We start from the raw sequence: 24,058 nt of genomic DNA, 5'->3' as shown, positions 1-24,058 counted from the left end.
CTGCTATATTTTGGAAGAGTTTGAGAAGGATAGGTGTTAGCTCTTCTCTAAATGTTTGATTGAATTCACCTGTGAAGCCATCTGGTCCTGGGCTTTTGTTTGTTGGAAGATTTTTAATCATGGTTTCAATTTCAGTGCTTGTGATTGGTCTGTTCATATTTTCTATTTCTTCCTGATTCAGTCTTGGCAGGTTGTGCCTTTCTAAGAATTTGTCCATTTCTTCCAGGTTGTCCATTTTATTGGCATAGAGTTGCTTGTAGTAATCAGTCATGATATTTGGTATTTCTGCAGTGTCAGTTGTTACTTCTCCTTTTTCATTTCTAATTCTATTGATTTCATCCTTCTCCCTTTTTTTCTTGATGAGTCTGGCTAATGGTTTATCAATTTTGTTTATCCTTTCAAAGAACCATCTTTTAGTTTTATTGATCTTTGCTATCGTTTCCTTCATTTCTTTTTCATTTATTTCTGATCTGATTTTTATGATTTCTTTCCTTCTGCTAACTTTGGGGTTTTTTTGTTCTTCTTTCTCTAATTGCTTTAGGTGCAAGGTTAGGTTGTTTATTTGAGATGTTTCCTGTTTCTTAAGGTAGGATTGTATTGCTATAAACTTCCCTCTTAGAACTGCTTTTGCTGCATCCCATAGATTTTGAGTCATCGTGTCTCCATTGTCATTTGTTTCTAGGTATTTTTTGATTTCCTCTTTGATTTCTTCAGTGATCACTTCGTTATTAAGTAGTGTATTGTTTAGCCTCCACGTGTTTGTATTTTTTACAGATCTTTTCCTGTAATTGATATCTAGTCTCATAGCGTTGTGGTCGGAAAAGATACTTGATACAATTTCAATTTTCTTAAATTTACCAAGGCTTGATTTGTGACCCAAGATATGATCTATCCTGGAGAATGTTCCATGAGCAGTTGAGAAAAATGTGTATTCTGTTGTTTTTGGATGGAATGTCCTATAAATATCAATTAAGTCCATCTTGTTTAATGTATCATTTAAAGTTTGTGTTTCCTTATTTATTTTCATTTTGGATGATCTGTCCATTGGTGAAAGTGGGGTGTTAAAGTCCCCTACTATGAATGTGTTACTGTCGATTTCCCCTTTTATGGCTGTTAGTATTTGCCTTATGTATTGAGGTGCACCTATGTTGGGTGCATAAATATTTACAATTGTTATATGTTCTTCTTGGATTGCTCCCTTGATCATTGTGTAGTGTCCTTCTTTGTCTCTTCTAATATTCTTTATTTTAAAGTCTATTTTGTCTGATACGAGAATTGCTACTCCAGCTTTCTTTTGGTTTCCATTGCATGAAATACCTTTTTCCATCCCCTTAGTTTCAGTCTGTATGTGTCTCTAGGTCTGAAGTGGGTCTCTTGTAGACAGCAAATATATGGGTCTTGTTTTTGTATCCATTCAGCCAATCTGTGTCTTTTGGTGGGAGCATTTAGTCCACTTACATTTAAGGTAATTATCGATATGTATGTTCCCATTCCAATTTTCTTAATTGTTTTGGGTTCGTTATTGTAGGTCTTTTCCTTCTTTTGTGTTTCTTGCCTATAGAAGTTCCTTTAGCAGTTGTTGTAGAGCTGGTTTGGTGGTGCTGAACTCTCTCAGCTTTTGCTTGTCTGTAAAGGTTTTAATTTCTCCATCAAATCTGAATGAGATCGTTGCAGGGTAGAGTAATCTTGGTTGCAGGTTTTTCTCCTTCATCACTTTCAACATGTCCTGCCACTTCCTTCTGGCTTGCAGAGTTTCTGCTGAAAGATCAGCTGTTAACCTTATGGGGATTCCCTTGTGTGTTATTTGTTGTTTTTCCCTTGCTGCTTTTAATATGCTTTCTTTGTATTTAATTTTTGACAGTTTGATTTTATGTGTCTTGGCCTATTTCTCCTTGGATTTATCCTGTATGGGACTCTCTGTGCTTACTGGACTTGATTAACTATTTCCTTTCCCATATTAGGGAAGTTTTCAACTGTAATCTCTTCAAATATTTTCTCAGTCCCTTTCTTTTTCTCTTCTTCTGGAACCCCTATAATTCGAATGTTGGTGCATTTAATGTTGTCCCAGAGGTCTCTGAGACTGTCCTCAGTTCTTTTCATTCCCTTTTCTTTATTCTGCTCTGCATTAGTTATTTCCACTATTTTATCTTCCAGGTCACTTATCCGTTCTTCTGCCTCAGTTATTCTGCTATTGATCCCATCTAGAGTATTTTTCATTTCATTTATTGTGTTGTTCATCACTGTTTGTTTCATCTTTAGTTCTTCTAGGTCCTTGTTAAATGTTTCTTGCATTTTGTCTATTCTATTTCCAAGTTTTTGGATCATCTTTACTATCATTATTCTGAATTCTTTTTCAGGTAGACTGCCTATTTCCTCTTCATTTGTTAGGTCTGGTGGGTTTTTATCTTGCTCCTTCATCTGCTGTGTATTTTTCTGTGTTTTCATTTTGCTTATCTTACTGTGTTTGGGGTCTCCTTTTTGCAGGCTGAAGGTTCGTAGTTCCTGTTGTTTTTAGTGTCTGTCTCCAGTGGCTAAGGTTGGTTCAGTGGGTTGTGTAGGCTTCCTGGTGGAGGGTACTAGTGCCTGTGTTCTGGTGGATGAGGCTGGATCTTGTCTTTCTGGTGGGCAGGTCCACGTCTGGTGGTGTGTTTTGGGGTGTCTGTAGACTTATTATGATTTTGGGCAGCCTCTCTGCTAATGGGTGGGGTTGTGTTCCTGTCTTGCTGGTTGTTTGGCATAGGATGTCCAGCACTGTAGCTTGCTGGTCGTTGAGTGAAGCTGGGTGCTGGCGTTGAGATGGAGATCTCTGGGAGATCTCCAGTGCAGCTGGGAGGCCTCTTGTGGACCAGTGTCCTGAAGTTGGCTCTCCCACCTCAGAGGCACAGCACTAACTCCTGGCTGCAGCACCAAGATTCTTTCATCCACACGGCTCCTTAATTTGGGATGATTCGTTGTCTATTCATGTATTCCACAGATGCAGGGTACATCAAGTTGATTGTGGAGCTTTAATCCGCTGCTTCTGAGGCTACTGGGAGAGATTTCCCTTTCTCTTCTTTGTTCTCACAGCTCCCAGGGGCTCAGCTTTGGATTTGGCCCCGCCTGTGCGTGTAGGTCGCCGGACGGCGTCTGTTCTTTGCTCAAGCAGAACGGGGTTTAAAGGGGCCGCTGATTCGGAGGCTCTGGCTCACTCAGGCCGGGGGTGGGAGGGGCACGGAGTGCGGGGCGGGCCTGCGGCGGCAGAGGCCGGCGTGACGTTGCACCAGCCTGAGGCGCGCCGTGCGTTCTCCCGGAGGAGTTGATCCTGGCTCCAGTGACCCTGGCAGTGGCGGGCTGCACCGGCTCCCCGGAAGGTGGGTGTGCATAGTGACCTGTGCTCGCACACAGGCTTCTGGGTGGCGGCAGCAGCAGCCTTAGCGTCTCATGCCCGTCTCTGGGGTCCGCGCTTTTAGCCGCGGCTCGCGTCCGTCTCTGGAGCTCCTTTAAGCAGCGTTCTTAATCCCCTCTCCGCGCGCACCAGGAAGTAAAGAGGGAAGAAAAAGTCTCTTGCCTCTTCGGCAGGTCCAGACTTTTTCCCTGGACTCCCTCCCGGCTAGCCGTGGCGCACTAACCCCCCGCAGTCTGTGTTTACGCCGCCAACCCCGGTCCTCTCCCGCGCTCCGACTGAAGCCGGAGCGTCAGCTCCCAGCCCCGCCCGCCCCGGCGGGTGAGCAGACAAGCCTCTTGGCCTGGTGAGTGCCAGTCGGCCCTGATCCTCTGTGGTTGAATCTCTCCGCTTTGCCCTCCGCACGCCTGTTGCTGTGCTCTCCTCCGCGGCCCCGAAGCTCCCCCACTCCGCCACCCGCAGTCTCCGCCCGCGAAGGGGCTTCCTAGTGTGTGGACACTTTTCCTCCTTCACAGCTCCCTACCACTGGTGCAGGACCCGTCCCTATCATTTTGTCTCTGTTTATTTTTTTTCTTTTGCCCTATCCAGGTACGTGGGGGGTTTCTTGCCTTTTGGGAGGTCAGAGGTCTTCTGCCAGCGTTCAGTAGGTGTTCTGTAGGAGTTGTTCCATGTGTAGATGTATTTCTGGTGTATCTGTGGGGAGGAAGGTGATCTCCGCGTCTTACTCTTCCGCCATCTTCCCCAGTCCCGTTACTTTAACATTACATCTTTTTTTTTTTTTTTACATCTTATTTTTGAACAAAGATACATCCCCAACTTGAACATCTACCTTACTCATTATATGTTATCTCCAGTTACTTTGGGAATGTCTCCAAAAATAAGCCAACCACCAAAGAATAACAAAATGCCTTCCAAGAGTATAAAAACAAACAAAATACGGGAACAATAACAACAAAAGACCTATCACAGACTGGGAAATTTTTCAAAGTATGAAATCCAACCTCCTTTAAGCACTGATAGCATTGAAATTTGGCAGGAATAAATATTCATGGATATTTGGGAGTCTGTAAAAGACTGATTTTAAAGAATATATATATGTATATTTAAAATATGTATATGTGTATATTAAATATATATGTACACATATGTATACATACATGCATATGTATATTACCTACCCCCTCAAAATATACATATATTTTGACATATATATATAAAATCTACCCCCCAAAATTATATTTAGCTTGGAAATATGATTAATAACAAATCAGGTCAAAATAAAAGCAAAAGTCAGTCATCCTGATTTACTGAAGCATGAAGCAATGATACTGAGGATGAGTCTTGTATTTACCACCTTTGTGATGTATTATAGAAACTGTGCATTAAAGCAAACCAGCCAAATTTGTAATTTAGAGCTCTGGAGGTATTCAGTTTTTGTGATTACATAGAGACATACTTTACCAAATGTGTGGTACCCATATGCTTCCCTCTATCGAAGCCTGGACCCCACTGGAATTAAGTGCTGAGTCCAGCTCTCTGGCAGAGGTAGAAATTTTTGTTTAGGAAGAAAGTTATAAGCCACTAATATCAAAGAAGCTTTGAGACACTAACTTTTTGTTTGAGATTGATATAACCTATCCTCACAAACAACTCCACATTTACATCATGATTCTTCAAAGAATTTTCAAAGGGTTTTCCAATTTAACCTTAAGACATTGAAGTCAAAGTCTTAAAGTACCAATAATAAGAGCACTTGTTTAATATATTCCAGGATAGCAGTAATATCCACCTTTCAAATAAGAAATACTCAGTTGTGAGGGAATGAAATGTCTTACTATACAGCAGTTGGAAAACTACAACCCAGGGGCCAAATCATGCAAACCAGCTACTTTTGTAAGAAAAGCGTGATTGGAACACAGCCACGCCCATTTGTTTATGTTCCGTCTAGGGCTGCTACAAAGGCAGCGGGGAGTAGTTGCAACTGAGATCCTATGACCAGCAAAACCTGAAATATTTACCATCTGGCTCTTTCCAAAAATTTGCCAGTGCCTGGACTAGAACATTAATTTTGTTTTCTGATAAAATAGTTCCTATTGTCACTGTTCAATAACAGTGAATTCACAAATATTTTCCCATTCCATTGGCTAGAAAACTAAGTTAGACCCAATGGTGCAAGAAAAGCATTAATGACATCATGTTTCCCAACATAAAGACATTTGAGGCTGGTGATTTATCATCTCAGGCTAGCACTACACCTGCTTGGTCTGGATCCACGCATCTGTATCAGGAACACAGTATGCAATCCACATTTTCTGCCATTATTATAAGAACGAAGTTTCAGTGTAAAGACTTAATCACATATAGTATTTCTAACGATATATCAGAATCATCAAGTGAATTACAAATAAGACATGATGAACTGGGGGTTAGAATGGGAAGGACATTTCTCACCAGGTGCTAATAATTTGAGGTAGATTTGACTGCAGGCTTACATAAGTTGATAAAGCACTCCCTTAATCAAAGGATAGTTAAAAAGAATATGAAATGAGCTGACACATTTTGACATGATTGCCGATTGCAGAGCAGATACACGTGCACCGCACATTGGAAATGTATTGGAAAGAGTTTCATTCCCTTAAGTTATGGATTTTAAATCAGTTCCTGAGATGAACATTTCAAACATACACACTTACAGTTCTGAAACACTCACCCAAACCTGGAAAATGTGCATGAAAGTCTTTCCCATTCCTTCATATCCCCAATTTGAATTACAATATAAACTATAAAAGAACCAGAAGAAAATATAACTTTTGGTGTGTAGGGTAGGGAAGAATATCTTAACATAAAAGCAAAGGAAGAAACCATAAAGGAAAGTAGATAGATTTGACACAGAAAACTTTAAAATATCTGTATATCCAAAAGAGTTGTAAAAATGACAAGAGAAAAGAAAAATATATATACTACGAAAGGCTGTATCCTTAATATATTTCAAGTCTTTAACATTTATGAAAAATAAAAAAACAATATTCATTAAATTAACCATTTAACAAACTTTGAGTGAACTGCTGCCCTAATACTGCTTGGGCTCCAGTGGGTGACCTCACTGTTCCAGGACTGACATGTGGCCGGAGACTTGGGACTTGCAGTGCTGAAACCAAGATAGTTCAGGCACATTTGGAGTCAGATAGACTGGACTCAAGTTCTTCTTCCACCATTGAATGACCTTCAACATCGTACTCCACCTTCACAAGTCTGTTTCTTCATTTTAAAATGGGTGCTAACAAGGGTACTTAACTCTTAGACTTGCAAGTGAAGATTAAACAAGATGAAATGTACAAAGCTCACTGACCTGGCTTATAGCACATGCAGTAAATTTTATGATTATCACCATATTATCATCACTGTTTGTCAGTTGTGCAGGTCCCCTAGTTTTTTCTCAATACCTATTCTCTTTTTATTTAAATTGAAGTATAGTTACTTTACAGTGTTGTGTTAGCTTCAAGTGTACAGCAAGGTGATTCAGGGTATATGTATATTCTTTTTCAGATTCTTTCCATTATAGGCTGTTACAAGATATTGAATATAGTTCCCTGTGCTATGCAGCAGGTCCTTGTTTACCTATTTTATATATAGTAGTGTGTATATGTTAATCTCAAACTCCTAATTTATCCCTCGCCCCCTTTCCTCTTTAGTAACCATAAATTTGTTTTCTATGTCTGTGAGTCTATTTCTGTTTTGTAAATAAGTTCATTTGTATCATTTTTTTAGATTCTGCATATACGTGATATCATATGATATTTGTCTTTCTATTCTCTTATTCCTGTCTACAGAACCCCAGATTGGGGGAACATTAAACAAATACTGCTGAATTCCTTGATAGAAGTGATCATCTGACCTAGCTCTGGCCACTGGAAAAAAAAAAAAAAAAGAGGAAGTTTTTGGTTGAGACTTCCAAGAAGGCTCCTTAAAATATGTGGATGTGTGAGCAGGGGGTGAGAACAGTCCTAACTGGTAAATACATTTTATCCTTTGCGTTTTCACTCCTTCCTGCCTCAAACAGAGATGCTGGAAGCAAAGCAGCCATCCTGGGACCCCAAGGGTGACAAGAACATGCTAAAGATGATTGGGTGGAAAGAGACAAGGAAGCCATTTCTCCACTGGCATCATGGAGCCACTGTACCCATCCTGGATTTCTGACGTCTGGACTCTTATTGGGTAAGTCTGTGACAAAACTTATTACATCATTATTATTATATAAATATAAACAAGACACCATGTTTAACTGTTATATTGATAATAAAGAGAATAATAGTTAAAACAGCATATTTAGCCATAAACAAAATGTAACAACTATTTTTTCTTTTCTTTTTTTTTTTTTGGTTGCATTGGGTCTTCGTTGCTGTGCGTGGGCTTTCTCTAGTTGCGGTGAGCCGGGGCTACTCTTCGTTGCGGTGCGTGGGCTTCTCATTGTGGTGGCTTCTCTTATTGCGGAGTACGGGCTCTAGAGCACAGGCTCAGTAGTTGTGGCTCACAGGCTCTAGAGCACAGGCTAAGTAGTTGTGGCTCACAGGCTCTAGAGCACAGGCTCAGTAGTTGTGGCTCACAGGCTCTAGAGCACAGGCTCAGTAGTTGTGGTGCATGGGCTTAGTTGCTCCACAGCATGTGGAATCATCCCGGACCAGGGCTCGAACCCGTGTCCCCTGCATTGGTAGGCGGACTCTCAACCACTGCGCCACCAGGGAAGCCCCCACATCATCATTTTTAATGGCTGCAAAGTATGCAATTGTTTTTATGTACTGTATGTTTCTCAATAGCTTTTTACTGGTGTACATTTAGTTTGTTTCCCTTTTTTTTTACATTTATAGATTATGCTGAAATCAACGCCCTGTACATCTCTTTCTTGTAAACTTGCCCAATTATTTCCTCAGGATAAACTTCTAAAGAAAGAGATAATATAAGCCTTTTAATTTATCTGTATTGCAAGATTAGATTCTTTGCCCAGGAATATAACAGTTTTTCATTAAAAATAGGATGAGGGTTTAGTTCAAGTGTGTACTCATAAAGGATGAACTAACGGGAGCAGAGAGGGCTATCAGAAATATGGTTTTTAAAATATTTGCAATTATTCACAAGACTAATATGCTTTTATAAAGGAGTAGTTATCAAAATGTTTTTTTTCAGTATGGAAACTGAGAGCTTCCCTCCTTAAAAAATAGAGTAAAAAAGCCAATTCCAAAAATGTTACTCTAATCAATCCCTGGTAGAGAATCAAAAAGCTTAGGAGGAACACTACCTTCTGAGTTTTAAGTGAACAAGAAGTACATTTTAAATTCAGGTGGGACTTCCCTGGTGGTCCAGTGCTAAAGAATCCGCCTCCCAATGCAGGGGACGCAGGTTCGATCCCTGGTCGGGGCACTAAAATCCCACATGCTGTGGGGCAACTAAGCCCGCACGCCTCAACTAGAGAGTCTGCGTGCCGCTAACTACAGAGCACACACACTCTGGAGACGGCGCACCACAACTACAGAGCCCACGTGCTCTGGAGCCCCCGCGCCACAGCTAGAGAGAAACCCATGCGCTGCAACAAAGAGCCAGTGCGCCACAACGGAAGAGCCCGCATGCTGCAACGAAGATCTCGAGTGTCGCAACTAAGACCCGACACAGCCAAAAAATAAAAATTAAATAAATAAATAAAATACCTTAAAATAAAATAAAATATACTTAAAAAATAAATTCAGGCTAAGGTAGAGAAATAGATCCCTAGTGTTTCTATAAGTGATCTGCCTCTTCTTGTTAATTAAAACCTAAAATACTCTATCCGGTGTTTTATTAGAATTATGACTCCATGCTACCAAAGGTCCCATAAGATATTTCATTGAAGTTGACATAAACTGGGGTCTTATCCTGCTTAGAATAAAAATTTGGAAAGCAAATTTGGTCAGATTTTCTCTGAATATTGGAGTCTGCATTGAAGCTTTTGAACAATTATATACAGGGCTGAGCAAAGGCTGTTGTTTGCTTATGTGGTAGACTGAGATCAAGAATGTTAATGTTATCTCCAAGAAGACTTTTAAATTTATATCAAAATTGTATAAACAGGGTCACCAGGGCTAAATGGGATGTCAATGACCTATGAAGATCAAAAGGTAAACAAAAGATCTTAAAATAAGCCTGTAACCTGAACACCTCGAGGGTTGTTGTATATTAAAAGGCGGTTGTTTACATAAAGAAAGGGAAAATTACTTAGTGCTAATTCTGTTTGTGACAAGCTCCTTCTTCCTCAATCCATCAGCAGAATGGTGGTGGATGAGGCTTTCACCCTGCCTGTTTTGAAGGGCTGTGAATAAAAACAACTTGAGCTGTCCACTCAGAAGCCTACCCATTTCCTTTATGGGGCTGGTTGCTTCAGGCTAAGTTCTTTCTTCAGGAGAGGTTTGTGGAGATAAGGGAGTAGCTGGGGGACCTGAGTAAGATGAAAGGAGTACAGTATGGTTGGCAGGAAGAGATGGGTAGATTCACTAAGGTACACGCTCAAGGATTTCTTTGAAGCCTAAACTTCCATCTTCAAAAGGAATTTCAGCCAGATGGGGAACAAACGGGAACATGTCTTTGGGTGGATAACCCACAGAGTTTGGGCTCAAGGGTGGAGGAATGATGAGTCCCCAAAAAATGTCATGAAAAAGTACAATGAATTAAGAAAAAGAAAGTCGATTTTTGTTATGGGTTAATAGACACATAATTAGGGATCTGAAAGGGAGGCAAAGTAAAAACTCACTGGAGTAAACAGTTTTCTTATAAGAAACAAAAGATGAATCAGCCCTCCAAGCCAACCAAGGTATGACTTCAGAGGCAGTAGAGTCTAGTGATTATGTACATGGCTCTGTGGTCACAATACCTAGAATTCGATCCAGGCTCTTCTAGTTACCTTGTGTGACCCAGGAGAAGTAATTTGACCTCTCTGTGCCGTTCCTTATCATTAACATGAGAGTAATAATGGGAACCCCCTGCCAGGTTTGTTGTGAAGGTTAAATGAGTTACTACATGCAAAGCATTCAAACAGTGCCTGACATGCTGTAAGCGCTCAGTGAACGTTAACCATAAATTATAATATTTGAAGATGCCCTAAGAAGGATAAGAATAGCCTAAAAGGTAATTATTCTGCTGCCTGCCATTCCACTTGAGAGCTTAATTTACGGGTTCTTAATGACTTTTTGACCTTTAAGAGTCACCTTTCAAAATGTAAATCATCCCCAGGGTCTTACCCAAAGCCATTCTCAATACTCAAGCAGGGATTCATTGACCATGGATATTGCCCGGATAGGTTAACACTCCAGGAAAGAGGACGAGGAAGAGGTGCTGGGGCGGCGAGCAAACTTCTGAGACAAACTTAACTTGACTTTTATCACTCACACCAAACTTAACCCACCAATTACAATTTTGCCAATTGTGAGGAAATTTTTAAGCCTCCGGTGTTTCAGGACAAATCACTAGAGAAAGAATGTGCCCGTATTGTTCTGTGAGAAAACATAGATGGCTAGGATACATTTTCTCACTCCTTGCCTGGACCCTAGGAAGGAAAAAAAAGTGTCTCATTCAAAAGAAGTCATGGAAGGGGAGGGACTCAGGAAAGAATTGTTGAGGTGGTGACAAAGTCCAGGTGAAGGAATTCAGGAGCCTTTGCTTTGGATGAAGGCTCTGGAAGGTCAAGTTAGCCCATGGCTGAAGCTGGCTGGCTAAGCCTGTGCTTGAGGCATCGAAAGACAGGAGAGACAGGAAAGGAAGGACAGACAGACAGACAGACACACTCACACACACAATCGAAGGAGAGGCTAGTTTATAAACATACATCCTATTGAAACACCAAGTTATATTTTATGCCTTAGTTTTCTTTCCTAAGAGCCATCAATGTAATATATTCTGTTTCCACTAACTTAGTTAAATAGAACCATGTAATTAATCCTCTACAGATCCTCTAACCAAATACATTTAAATACTTACTATGTAGCCTAATGCATTTTTCTATTCCAACACAGTGGATTTCTCTTCTGATTAATGATACCCGGAGGATTCTGCACAAGTCTAGCTTTTTGAGCTTAGGCCAGTAAACATGGATCAAATGATCTCTAAGGTCCTTTTCAACTCTAAACCTCTTTGATTTAAAAAAAAAATTATACAAATTTTAAAGGTTACTTTCCATTTACACTTACTACAAAACATTGGCTCTATTCCACGTGTTGTACAGTACATCCATGAGCCTATCTTACACCTAACAGTTTGTACCTCCCACTCACCCCTCCCCATATCGCCCCCCCATTGGTAGCCATTAGTTTGTTCTCTATATCTGTGAGCCTGCTTCTTTTTGTTATATTCACTAGTTTGTTGTATTTTTTAGGTTCCACATATACATGATATCATAGAGTATCTCTGTCTGACTTACTTCATTTAGTGTAATGCCCTCCAAGTCCAAGTATTTTTGTTTCTGAAATACATATATCAGAGAAGGGCATTAGAATTTTCTCAGTGTTTGGTTTCTCCTGTGGTGTTGATCTGATCTGCACTGCAAGGTTTGTTCCGTGGACCAAGACATGCATCTTTCAAGTCGCACACTGCTTTTCAGAAGAGCAATGTCTTTATTTCAAAGAGAAAATGAAGATATACTTACTTGTACTCATATAAGAGAGACCAGGTCATTTTTCATTAACAAACTTCCCCCAATTTTTTAAAATAAATTTATTTATTTTATTTATTTATTTTTGGCTGTGTTGGGTCTTTGATGCTGCAGGTGGGCTTTCTCTAGTTGTGGCGAACGGGGGCTACTCTTTGTTGCAGTGCACGGGCTTCTCTTTGCAGTGGCTTCTCTAGTTGAGGAGCACAGGCTCTAGGCCTGCGGGCTTCAGTAGTTGTGGTGTGAGGGCTTCAGTAACTGTGGCACGCAGGCTCAGTAGTTGTGGCTCACGGGCTTAGTTGCTCCTCAGCATGTGAGATCTTCCTGGATCAGGGATTGAACCCATGTCCCCTGTATTGGCAGGCAGATTCTTAACCACTGCGCCACCAGGGAAGTCCAACAAACTTCCCAAATTTTAAAGGTTTATAATAATGAGTTTATTTTTTGCTCTTATGACATGGCCATCGTGGGCTGGCTGCGGGCTCCACTCCACCCGCAACTTCTCATGTCAGGATCTGGGCTGATGGAGTAGCCACGCTCTCAAACATTGCTGGGTTTCATGGCAGAAGGAAAGCGCTCCGGCAGATCTTGCACCAGCAATTAAATGTTCCAGCCTGGAAGCGACACAAGCCATTTTTGCTTACAATTCATTAGACAGAATCAATCATGCAGTGTCACCCAATCACAAGTGGTCCTGGTGTGTGTAATTCTTCCATGGGCTCCCAAGACAAGGAACTTCAACTATGCTATGCAGAGATTAATGGGTTAGATTACTATAAAAAATTCAAATAATAGAAAAGTATGTCACTCAGTAATATCCAAGAGATAACTACTATTAACAAGTTGTCGGTGTGTATTTTCTAGTGTCTTATAGAAATATACATATGTGCACACACATATGCACGTGATTTAATTTAGAAGTATCCCATTAGAAACACCATTTCTATAATCTGCTTCCCTTCCACCCTTAGCCATATAGCAAGGTCATATTTCTCCATGTCAAGACATTTAAGCCTACCTCATCTCTTTTAACTGATGCATACTATTCCACCTTACAGATGGACCATGTCTTGTTTAATTAACTCCCTATAATGAACGGTTAGGTTCTTTCTAATTTTTGATATTATTAAACATTTTGCAATCAATATTCTTAAACCTACCTCTTAGCCAGAAATAAATGTTTGTGACTGAATGAAGTTGACAAAAAAATGGAGAAGGATAACCAATCACCAGTGATTTAAGATTCCAAACACATGGCGAGTGAAGAAGAAAATATTCAAATCCTTTTCACCTGATTCAGAATATTTCAATGGCAATAAAGGTGTAGGAATTCGTAACTATGTTAATGTAGCAGGTCATTCATATGAGCATCTCTAGAACTCCTTTAAACTCTTGGATTCCTGTTCAAGTAAAACATTTTCTTGATTATAAAATTTAACATCCCCACTCCGAGCCTTTGGAAATAAGGTATATCACAGTATTATTGCACTGAGAAGTCTGAATCTCCTGAAAAGTGAACATGATGGTACTATGACCCCTCATTTATTTTTATCTTCAGTTCCAATTCTTTCACCTTATATATAGAATGACTAGTGATTTAAGTGAGAAACCTGAATCTAAGATAGTCAGGGTTTTAGCAGTTTAAACCAGTCACGAGGACGTTAGCTTGAAAAGCTCTGTGACTCTGACCGTGGAGGTGTTTATAGTCTTAGGAGGAGACTGGCTTTGTCAGCTCTGAGTTTTGATGGGTTAAGTAGTTTGTTGTTGGTTGTCCGGGTGTAGGGGGAGGTTACTGTGGAAGATAAATGAGTTCCTCAATGTCTGAACTTGCTCCCCGGGCTACTCAACTCATCTCAGCTCTTTCTGGGGTTCTCACCATGAGACAGTGAGTATCACAACTGGAGCCCTGCAGGAAAAATAAAAACCCGAACCAGCCAAAATATGGGGGAGGGCTTAAGTAGCTTTAGCAAATTCCAATCAGGGGAAAAAGTGGAGGGGGGAGTGTTAAAGATAGGCTGGTACATCCTTCTTCATATGAGCTTTAGAAGAACTCATGAAAGACAACTGAAAGCAACCAGAAAAAATGTCTTCTTCTTCATGCTGATCTATTTCCTTTTCAATTCAAGCTGTATATAGTATGCATAGCATATTTTTAAAATCTACTTTATTTCAGCAATTTTATTTATGTAGTTGATTTCTTAGCTTCTGTGTGTGTGTTTGATATATATATATATATATATAGAGAGAGAGAGAGAGAGAGAGAGAGATAGAATAAGGGGAAGGTAAATGATATAATCAAGAATTATATCAAATTATTATTTCTGATTTTGGAGTATAGAGTAGGGGTGTATTAGCCCAGGATGCATAACAAAATACCATCGACTGGGTGGCTTAGACAATAGAAATTTATTTATCACAGCTCTGAAGGCTAGGAAGTCCAAGACCAAGGTGTCAGCAAGGTGAGTTTCATTCTAAGGCCTCTTCTCTTGGCTTGTAGGAGGCTGCCATCTTGCTCACATGACCTTTTTTTTTTGTAACAGAAAGAGAGAGAGAGGGCTCTCTCTAGTGTCACTTCTTGTAAGGCCACTAATCCCATCATGAAGACCCCACACTCATGACCTCATCTAACCCTAATAACCTCCCAAAGGTCCCATCTCCAGATACCAGCGCATTGGGGATTAGAGTGTCAACATATGAATTTGGAAGGGACACAAACCTTCAGTTCATAATGAGGGGTGTTAAATTCTTCACTTGCTATTCAGTCCCCAAGAAGTTCCTAGAAAACTGAAGTTTTAAAAAAATGTCTATTTGGTTCATTTCTAATCTAAAAACCACCACTCTAAAAATGATGCACACGCAAACATTTATCACTGTCCCTTTTACCTTACACTGGGCAGAACTTCCTTGCCTCCATTCTTACCCTCATCCTTCACATAAAATCTTTGTAGATTTGTTGGGTTTTTTTCAATGCTGGATTCAGGTGAAGATTAAAGGAAGAAGTAATGAGAAGCAGTGAAAAGCACATTTGAGATGCTGTACCAACCCCTAGATACCCTTCTGTTTGTCAATTCCCCTACTACCTCTACTATCCAAATCTTTAGGTTGACTTCATTTTGTTATCTACCTGAAACCCCACAATTAAAGGACCATTTGGACTAATAAGAAGTAGCTTTTAAAATGCAAATATTTGTGTGTGTGTGTGTGTGTGTGTGTTTAGGAGAATGCCATGTTAACAGACTATTAATTATTCTGACGATGGCGGGGTACTGGTCAACCCAAGTCCTTTCCTTGCTGGCAGGCGGCTGAAGCTAACTCTACTGAGACCATACTTCTATGGTTTGTTTGAATGGGAGGAGATGGAACGTGGAGTAGTAGACGTGGGGAGAGGTCAGAATATGGTGCCAATGTGTTCTCGCCGGTACATGTGGCACCTTGAGAGGTGCTTGTTCCATTAATGGGCACTCTAAATATTTGTTGGATGAGTGACACGAAGAACGACTATTGAAGTATCCTTGTAGAGCCCACTAGAAGGTGGTTTTTGAGTCTTGTAAAAGTGTGCTAACATAGCATAACAACTTCCTCTCACCTTTGCCAAGATTTCCTGAGTAGGACTCCTTGTTTTTCTTCCTTTTCATCTTTGTCAGTCTTTGCTGGCCTTGATCTTGGAGGTTGTCTGATCTGTTGCTCTCACTGTAAGTAAACCGTTCACTCCCTGTAACTTGCACTTGCAAATGAAGAACGGCAGCCTCTTTCAGGAAAAGGATGGAACTTTAGGAATATAGGGAAGGCAACTACGGCTTGATTCCTGGAATCTTACATAGATCTCCATTCCTTAGCTCAAGGTTTCATCATATTTGGTAATACAGCAAAACAGCACTGGACACTTGGGCTCTAGCATTTGCTTTGTCCTAAATAACTAAGTGACATAGTGCCAAGTACTTCCTGTACCTTGCTTTTCTTAGAATTCTCCATTAGTCCCTTTAGAACTGAGCACAGTGCTTTCTGTACAAAGCAAATGTTCAGAACCTTGAATTATCTTTATGTAGAAAGGTTTCAAGTGATGTCATTCCACTAGATTTACTAGGAACATTAGTAACAATGTTATATTACTTATTTTGGAAGTAAGAGCTTCAAGGCAAATATGAGTAGCCTATTTCTACTGTGTCTCTCTTGAAGTTTGATGACCCATTTAATTAGAATGATTACAAGTATGCATGGAAAGGAAGTTAAGCTGCTGGAAGAACTAATGATTTTGGTCAAACAAGGAGTTGTTTGCAACCTTCCTCGAGAGACAGAAGCAGGATTGGGGAGTGTTCCATTCTTACCAGCAATGTCTCCACATTCTGATGATTTTGTGATGGAGAAAGTGATTCAACCTCTCAGGGTGCCAGTGTCCTCATCAGTAAATGACAGGTTTGGACTGGATGATCTCTAAAGCCAAATAGACAGTTAATCATTTTTTCTTTCCTTGAACTTATTCATTTATTCGGAAACAATTCATTGAGGCATACCATGTGCTCTGCATGTGGTACTGGGGATACGGCAGTGAGCAAAACGGACAAACATGCCTGCCCTGTGGAGTTTACATTCTAGATGGAGAAAGACACACAATAAACCAGTCAATTAATCAAAAATATAATTAAGTACACATATATGTATATTTCAGAGGGTGGGAAGTGCAGTAGAGGGAGAAATATGAAAAGAAGGGGAAAGGGAAATTCTAAGGCAGAGTGACCTTAAAATGATGTGGTCCAGAAAGCCATCTAGATGTGAATACTTCAGGGGGATGGAGTTGGACTTACCTAAGGAAATCCTGTGTAACTCTCTTGGAGACCATATTTTCCATGGAAAGCTTTTCTTAGCCAAACACATCTCTGACTTGATTTCATGTATCTATTTATCTTTCATGTACCATTTGAAAACTTGAATTATAATTTATCCACAATAAAAAATGCACAGCCTTAAAGGTCGGTTTGAGGAATACTGACAGTCACAGTTACCTGCATAATGACTAGAAAAAACAAGGTATAGAACATTCCTATCATTCCGAAAGTTCCATCATTCCTCCTTCCAGTCAACTACTCGCCCCCTCCCACCCACGTAAAGCAATTTCTGACGTGTATAATCAAAGATAGTTTTGCCTGTCCTCAGACTTCATGTAAGTGGAAGCATAGAGTATATAGTTTTGCTTTCTCTCTTCTTTGTGTCTGCATGATTTTGAAGTTCACCCGTGATGCTTTGTGTAACAGTATTTTGTACCTTTTTATTGCTGAGTAGTATTCCATTGTGTAGATTTACTTGGTTTTTCAATAGGGGCTTTGCATGAATGAGAGCCTTTTTTCCACAAATATGGATCAGAATCTTGCCACCGAAAGGGAAAATGTAAAACTAAAGGATGGAACGATCTGCATGGCAACCTCACAGCTGGATCACCCATCACATTTCTCCTGTTTTAACGATGTACCTTTAACTAGTGTCAGTGGGTTTCTCCCTCCCTCTGAGTGTCAACAGGAGGCTCCACCCTTGTCAGTGTCTTGGTCTTACCCTCCAGGCACCTGGCTATTTCAGGCTCTCACTCTTGGGGGCCAGACCCACCAGGTCTTTCCTATCACCGCCAATCCACTTTCTTAGACGTGTGATCCACCAGCCGCTTCCTTTGCCCAGGCACCTCTACATGCTGCAGGGTGGAGCTGCAGTCCCAGGTCCTTGGCCGTAGGTACCTGGCACCAAGGTACCAGAGAAGAGATTTCACCTGGGCGCCTCCTTTAGCTCATGGCTGTTTTCTCATCATCCCACTTGCTGCTTGGATTGTCAAGACAGGCAGAGTGGGATATCTGAGGCTAGCAGGGAGGGAAACTGCTCATCTTGGGGCTTGTCTTTGAGAAGCAGCTGATATTCCTTTTGATCAATTACTGAACACTGAACAGAGCAAGCCTGGGTGGCCTGAGGAAGTGTGTACCATGTGAAAAAGGCATGCTCTATGGGTGTCTGGAGGATACGTAACTTCAAATGCACAATTTTAACAAAGTGATAAAATAAAAGATTTTTCTAGAGAAACATACTGCATTCTGAAGGATGACTTGGCATGGTCAAGTCCAGTTAGCTGCTGCATGGCCTCTTGCAGCTATTACTCTGCATTCCTGAGGCAGTGAAGAAGGCCATTACCGCCAGGGAGAGGCCTGGGATTAGCCAGGTGAACTTGGCTATCACCACCTGTCTTACGCTCCGTTCATTAGTTTCTTTAACAGTTTGCCTCAGCTATTTACACAGATAGGATTCCTGTCCAGCAGGGAGGAAAGTGTCAGGGTAAGCAAGCCATGGTCTGGAGCCGGAGGGTTAGTTTTATCCGACCATTCTTTTCTTCCCCATGATACAAAGGTTCTTTCTCCTCTTTTGAAAATCAGGCTTTCAATGGATGACTCCATTGTGGTACATTCCTATAGTAAAATAATATGTGACAATGAAAAGTGAGTAAACTAGAGCATGTATCAAAGTGAATATATCCCAAGAAGTATGGAGTTAAAAAAGCCCACAAATTATACATGTACAATAGGATACTACTTATGCAAAGTGTTAAATATGCAAAATGATCCTGTATATCGTCTAGGGAAATTTACATTTGTATAAGAGTATAAAAATATGCTCTAGGATGATAACCTCCAAATTCAGAAGCAGGGTTCCCTCTGGTGGGTGTTTGGACAGGAATGCATTTGGGAGGGGTACACAAGGAACTACAACTATGCTTGTACTAGTTAATTTTTTAAGCTCGGTGGTGACCCCCATATTCTATTAAACATAGAATAGAATTCAACATATTCTATATTGTTATTCATCCTTTTTTGTGTATTGAAACATTTTATAATAAATAAACAAAAATTAGTCATTACAATAAGATTATAATTGGTTTTTATTCTCTATATCATTAAACTTCTAATATTCATTCATTTTCACCAGTTGCCAAATTACAGATTTTGGCTGAGAAATGAAGTTTAGGGGGGTGTTTTTTGATTTCAAAACTTGTAAGTGTTGATGAATTTTTCTTAGAAAGCAGGTTTACTTTCTGAAACAAATACATGGTATTATGTCAACCTAATTAATGATGTGGAACACAGGATTTTGAATAAATGCCGCTATAACCCTTTTTTTCAAAAAATTCTATAATTTATATATTAATTGATGAAGTATTTATTAAGACTACCATGTTATTGCACTGGGGTAAGTATCATGGTGGGTGGAGATGGAAAAAAATTTACGTAACAAAATGTAGAACACAAAATGAAAAGTAGAAGAATTTTAGCCAGTTTCCAAAGAGGAAATGCATCAAAGTACGATGTGCGTAAACCCACTGGGAGCAGCTGTACTAGAATGAATGAATGTGGTTTGCTGAGCTATTTCAGCCCTGTCCCAGCCTGGAATGGGGTGGCAGGAGCTGGACTTGGGTCAGGGCCTTCAGTAGCTGAGATCAAACCTCTCAAACTCCATCCAGGCCCATGTGCATCCTTTCCTGGATTCCCAATGTTATGAATCCAGGATTCATAAGGATCCCCTCCCCCTCTCCCCAGCCTGTCCCAGAGCTGTGGGTAATGCTGACATCTGGCACGCATGAGAATGCAAGGGGCACCTTATGAAAATGGAGATGTAAAGCCAGAGGAAGAGAAATGATGCAATTTCTTTCCCAGCTAAGGAGAAGGATAGCAGGAATGAATGAGGTCTGGGAAGAAATTTATATTAGGGGATAAACAAATGAGTTTTGTGCCCACCCCTTTCAGTCTCCTCAATGCCATGTTCATTTCTCTTTTTTGATTACCAGGTAGTGCTGTCCTCAGTCTCTTGGGACATACTTCTTTCCGGATCTGGCACAAACTACCCCTCAGGGCTTAAAGACATGCAGATGACAGATGATCAAGGTATGCATGTCTTAATCAAGCTGCCGTATTCGCCCATCTAAAGAGCTGTTTAAAAAACACATCTAGCAGGTCTCAGCCTCCAATATTCACATCTTATTTACTACAACTTTCACTTTTGAAAAATCTAAAGACATTCTCATGCAGGCTGTGACCAAAGGAAAGGGCAAGCTAAAATTCCCTCTGCAAGGGAAGGACATTTCTTTATTTGAAATTTACTTGCTGATTTTATTAGCTGCTGTCCTGACCTTTCAGCCAACTTAAGGACTGTTTACATTAACACTGAAAATGTAAACTTGCATGGCCGGAGTGTTTTTCTAAATGATGCTCTTTAGATAGTTTTTCATTTGTTGGATGATAACGACTATTTTCTCTTTTGGCTTTAAAGCTGAAGGAAAGGACTATGGTACAGCTTCCTTCTCTGTTTACAGACCGAGCACCTGCCACATTGCCCAGCCCTGGGCTGGGTTCTTTCTACCCAATCCTATCCCTTTGCCCAGAGACCAAAGTCACATTTCAGAAATATTATTTCCACCTCGTACACTGTTGGTGGGAATGTAAATTGGTGCAGTCACTATGGAAAACCGTGTGAAGTTTTCTCAAAAAACTAAAAATAGAATTACCATATGACTCAGCAGCTCCATCCTGGGTATATATTTGAAAAAAAACAAAAACACTAATTCAAAAAGATACATGCACCCCAATTTTCCTAGAAGCATTATTTACAATTGCAAAGCTATGGAAGCAAACTATGTGTCCATCAATAGATGAATGGATAAAGATGATGTGATTGATATATATATATATATATATACACACACACACACACACACACACAAAACGGAATACTAGTCTTAAAAAAGAATGAAAACTTGCCATTTGCAGCAACAGGGATGGACTTGGAGGGCATTATGCTAAGTGAAATAAGTCAGACAGAGAAAGACAAATACTGTATGATATGACTTAATGTAGAATCTAAAAAATACAACAAACTAGTGAATATAACAAAAAAGAAGCATACTCACAGATATAGAAAACAAACTAGTGGTTACCAGTGGGGAGGGGGGCAACATAGGGGTAGGGGAGTGGGAGTTACAAACTATTGGGTGTAAGATAGGCTATAAGGATGTATTGTACAACATGAGAAATATAGCCAATAGTTTGTAATAACTGTAAACGAAGTTTAAATTTTAAAAGTTGTATAAAGATAAAAAAAAATTATTTCCACATGTCTACAGATAGAAGAGACCAGATATTAGAGAGTATCTCAGCACAAAACAAAGCAATTTTGACCCTGGTATTCTAGAAGATTCCACCTGTTTTACTTTTGCTGATATTCCTTCAGGAAAAGTAATTTCATAGTGAAATGCTACAGATATAGGATGGGACACCACAAGTAGAAGATGAACAAAAAGGCTTACCTAGTGAATTTCTAAGTAAGCCCCTCTAGAAGTGCTCTGGGTGGGGAACACTTCATGGAATTTCTCTGCCAAATTGACCCCCTCCCCTGGAAGTCACACCATTCATATCTTTGAAAAATAAAATGTACTGCTGTACTACAATTGATAATTCCCCTTTTCTGTGTACTTGATAAGTGTCAGGCCCTTCCAAGGTGTTTTTCATATATTATTCCTAATCATGATAAAAATCCAGAGAGGTGAGCATTATCATACCTATTTCATAGGCGAAGAAACTGAAGTTGAGAAACAGTAACTGACCTGCTCAAACTTATACAGACAGAAAGTGGCAGCACTGGGGTGGAAAGTCATTTCTTATCTGATGCTGGAGTGAGCCCTTTGTTCACTTTACCAAACCTCTCCCATGTTCAAGACCATCAACATGGTCAGTGCGTGCCTGGTTAAGTAAATATGGTACCGAATCCATTTGCCTTGTTTAGAACAACCAGGAGAGAGATGAATTTCATTGACTTGACAGAGGATGAGTGTATTACAATTAGACATGTTTCATGATTCATGGGCCTTATCTTTGGAGAGCATCTTTGACAGGGAATTTGCCTTTTTGATAATGCATAGGACGTGGGAGGGATTTTGCCAAAATAACATACTTTCTAGTACTTACCCTTTGCAGGGGGTTTTGATTGTTTCTCTTATCATTACATGAGATATTAACCTGGAGAGTTTACTCTCTTAGCTAATGAATGCTTAGACACAGTGAAATTTTAATTTTCAATCTTGTCAGAAATAAAAGTGTGGCAATGAGACACGTAAATATTACACTTAACACGGCAGTCCTTTCAGTGGCAGGAAAATTGCTTCTTTGTGGTACAAAAGAGACTTTCTATCTGCAACTTGTATAAAATAAGCCCTGATTTGGGGTTATTTTTGGAGGGCAAAGGGTGATGTTGCCTATCTGATTGCACTTAGTGTTACATTTTAATCTATGATTTTTACAACCTGACATTGACGTTCAGTTAGCTCAGATTACAAGCGAAGTAATTCACTCCTTAATGAAGTGTCCCCTGCATGACATATTGACCACGTGAGCTGACAATCATGGCTCTAACACAGGCCTTGATTACATTTTCTTTTGTCATTGAAAGTAGGTTGTCAGTTAATAAACTTAAAACAAGGCATGCTGACCTGCCATTCTTCCAGAAGTATTTTATTGGAGCATCAGAGAAGCACATACTAACATCAACTATTGAAATGGAGGGAAAGAGTAAAAAATGCATATATTCAGTGTTCTTCAGATGAAGAGCCTTCCCCATGAATTTATACAAGTTCCCCGCCACATTTTTTTTTTTTTTTTTTCCCGGTACGCGGGCCTCTCACTGTTGCGGCCTCTCCCGTTGCGGAGCACAGGCTCCGGACGCGCAGGCTCAGCGGCCATGGCTCACGGGCTCAGCCGCTCCGCGGCATGTGGGATCTTCCCGGACTGAGGCACGAACCCGTGTCCCCTGCATCGGCAGGCAGACTCTCAACCACTGCGCCACCAGGGAAGCCCTCCCCTCCACTTTTAATTCTGAAAAAAACTTTCAAACCTATAGAAAAGAAAAGTAGAAAACAGAACACCATGAATATCTGTACACCTTTCACCTGCATTCAACTAACTGTTAACATTTTGTCACCATTGTGCGCTCTGTGTGTGTGTGTTTGTATTATTTTAGAGTAAATTCCAGACATCATGACACTTCACTCCTAAATACTTCAGCATGTATCGCCTAATGATTAGATCATTCTCCCCTATAACTAAATAACCATTATCACACACCTAAGAAAATGAACAATTCAATAATATAGTCTAACATATAGTTTATATTCCAGTTTCCCCAGCTGTCCCCAAAATGTATTTTAAAGCTGTCTTTTTAAAATGCAGATGTGAATCAAAATTTATACCCTATATTTGGGTGTTAAGCATTTATACAGAATTTTACCAGTAAAAATGAAGGCAGCTTTGATCCACAGTGATCTGAAAGGGCTGGTGATAAAGTATTAGGAATGTTTTGTACCAGAGTATTTCTAATAGATTCTACTTGCAAAGTATGTATCCGTCTTAGTGGTCATTTTTTCCTAAAGTATTTCAATCAATTTCCCTCTTTATTATATTTAAATTGGTGGAATGGGGAAATATTATTACTGATTCATGATTTTAAAAATTTCAATCTCGGGGTTCCCTGGTGGCGCAGTGGTTGAGAGTCCGCCTGCCGATGCAGGGGACACGGGTTCGTGCCCCGGTCCGGGAAGGTCCTACATGCCGCGGAGCGGCTGGACCCGTGAGCCATGGCCGCTGAGCCTGCGCGTCCGGAGCCTGTGCTCCGCAACGGTAGAGGCCACAATAGTGACAGCCCCACATACCGCAAAAAAAAAAAAAAAAAATTTCAATCTCATAGAGCTATTATATGTTTTAGTCTAAGGTTTCAAATAGTTGTTGGATTAAAACCCCAATCTAGAGGATTCATTCCAGCCCTACACAAAAAGGGAAAAGAATCATGAACTTTCCTGCTTAAAGCAAAGTTTTTCAGCAATATGTTTAGGATGAATTATGTTTCCGATAATTGAGTTTTCTTCTAATTTAGACTTCTACTTCTTCTCTTGAAAGCAAAATGTGTTACAATTAAAAGTGGAAAGAAAAATTAATTTCAAAGAA

At 40.1% G+C, this 24,058-nt stretch overlaps 1 protein-coding gene across 1 annotated transcript in view; it reads left to right on the top strand.

Annotated features, from left to right (window-relative positions):
• The window catches only part of LOC307196526 (uncharacterized protein), a 199,789-nt gene that overhangs the window by 25,559 nt on the left and 150,172 nt on the right, over positions 1 to 24,058 (top strand). Inside the window, exons 3-4 of the mRNA XM_079941548.1 lie at positions 7,443 to 7,597; positions 19,858 to 19,954. The gene's annotated coding sequence lies outside the window, so the exon portion shown is untranslated. The remainder of the gene's footprint in view (positions 1 to 7,442; positions 7,598 to 19,857; positions 19,955 to 24,058) is intronic.

Source organism: Stenella coeruleoalba (assembly GCF_951394435.1).
Source record: "Stenella coeruleoalba genome assembly, chromosome: 13".
NCBI classification, from domain to species: domain Eukaryota; kingdom Metazoa; phylum Chordata; class Mammalia; order Artiodactyla; family Delphinidae; genus Stenella; species Stenella coeruleoalba.
This window is presented reverse-complemented; position numbering and strand designations above follow the sequence as displayed.